General features: G+C 42.0%; 1 protein-coding gene across 1 annotated transcript in view; it reads left to right on the forward strand.

Moving 5' to 3' along the window:
* Positions 1–2,171, forward strand: part of LOC116696236 (coronin-2A) — a 22,282-nt gene that overhangs the window by 17,974 nt on the left and 2,137 nt on the right. The gene's annotated exons all lie outside the window — the stretch shown is intronic.

Here is a 2,171-nt window from a genome sequence, read left to right on the forward strand (position 1 = left end):
GATGATACTTTTATGGAAGGTTGGTGTGTGTTTTATTTACTTTAAAGATTTCAATTATTTTTTAATGGTTTCCAAACAGAATATGGACAACTTGACATTAACCATCTGAGATCCACTCAACATCCTCTGGTCTTAACTAATCAGTCAAAATAATTCATAATTTCTGCCTTTTTAAATAAAAACTTGTGTATAATTGGATATAAATGAGGTTTGTTGACCATGAATTCCAAGAATAAGTGAAAAACCTGTTCAGGTGTTTTTTTTTTAAAAAGTGCCGAAGCGTGGAAAAAAAGTCACAAATAAAATCAGAAAAAAACTACAAAAAACATTGGAAAAGCAAAGAGAAAAAAAATTTCAATTTTTGACGCTAAAGTTCATACGGTGCTCTACCTCGCCTCGGTGGTGGGCGGCGGTTCTCTCGCAGGTTGCAGCAGTGGGCGTGCAGCAGTAGGTCCACAGCGGGGTCTGGGTCTCGTCCGGCTGCCACCCGACAGGGTCGCGTCGCCCCCAGGGGTTTTGGCGTGGTAGGCCAGCTGCTCCTCGAGGAAGGCTCAGAAGAGAAACGGGGTCAGCAACAGCGAGGAAAAGGGAGATAGACACAACTTCGCGATGTCGGTGAGGTCGGGTGGGAGGGATAGCCGGTAGCAGGTAGTGACGTTGGGGGGGGTGAGCTACGACTCGGTTGGGGGGGGGTCAGAGAGGAGGCGCTGAACGCCAAACTACATGCGTCTGGACAATGTCTCGCACCCACCCATGGCTTGCTGCTCCCATCACAGAGCGACTTCAGTGAAAGACTCAATCTCCCACATGACACCACAGAGCCCACAGGAAGTATTCTGTTGGCCATCAAAATTAAACTCCTCCCTCTGATTGTCTGCACACCACACACACACACACAAAAAACACATACACAGACCACAGACACCACACACACAAACACCACACACACCAGACACTCAGAGAGGTGAGAAACTGGACACTATTATCTATTTTGTTGCAATAAAACCGGCCTGAATGTGTGCAATACTCACAAAACTATTATTTATTATTATGTAATTATTACTGTTCCCATTGCAACACCTTGATTATGTTTAATTAAGTAAATCTGTATCATAATGTTCTTTAAACATGTAAATATCACACCTTTTATGCTTATTCCATTTCTACTATTTGTGCAACTGCAACACAGAGTTTCCCTTCAGGGAATCATAAAGTATTTTGGTTGTGGTTGATGTTGGAATAAGAGCTGGGTATAATAGGTACTAATGATGAAGATCGCTTTCGCTTGGTGGTATTTATAACCAGCAGTTCTACTTTGGGAATTGCATGCGTATTTAACTCATGTTCCCATGTTGTCCTATGTTGTCTTCATATTGTCCTCATGTTGTCTCATGTTGTCTCTCTGTTGTCCTCATGTTGTCTCATTTCTCATGTTTCATGTTGTTTCATCGTTGTCTCATGTTGTCCTATGTTGTCATTCAGTTGTCTTCTGTGCCTCATGTTGCTCTCATGTGTCCCACGTCCTAGTCATGTTGCCCTCATGTTGTCTTCATTTGTATGTGTCTTCATGTGTCTCATGTGTCCTCATGGTACATGTTGTCTAATGTGTATATGTATGCTCAGTTGTCCCAGTTGCCTCCTGTTGCCCTCATAGTGGCCTCATGTTGTATCGCTGCCTCATGTTTGTATTCATGTGTCTTCCATGTTCGGTCTTCATGTTGCACCATGTTGCCATGTGTGTCGCAGGGTAGTCTTCATGTTGCCCTACAGTGTCCTGTTGTCTCATGTGTCTCATGTTGTCTTCATGTTGTAGCTCAGTTGTGTAATTCGGTCTGGTGATTATCATAACTCCAATACTCTTAATTTTATCTCAATAATTCCTAATTTTTCTAACTCAAAACAGTAGTATAGGACAACATGAGGACAATATGAAGACAACATGAGGACAACATGAGGACAACATGAGGGTTAAATACGAGCATGCAATTCCCAAAGTAGAACTGCTGGTTATAAAATAACCACTCAAGAGAAAAGCGACTTCATCAGTTAATTACCGATTATACTCCAGCTCGTATTCCCAACATCAGAACCAGAACCAGAAATACTTTATTGATTCCCTGAAGGGAAACTCTGTGTTGCAGTTGCACAAATAGTAGAAATGTAAATAAAGA

Source organism: Etheostoma spectabile, chromosome 9, assembly GCF_008692095.1.
Source record: "Etheostoma spectabile isolate EspeVRDwgs_2016 chromosome 9, UIUC_Espe_1.0, whole genome shotgun sequence".
Taxonomy (NCBI): Eukaryota; Metazoa; Chordata; class Actinopteri; order Perciformes; family Percidae; genus Etheostoma; species Etheostoma spectabile.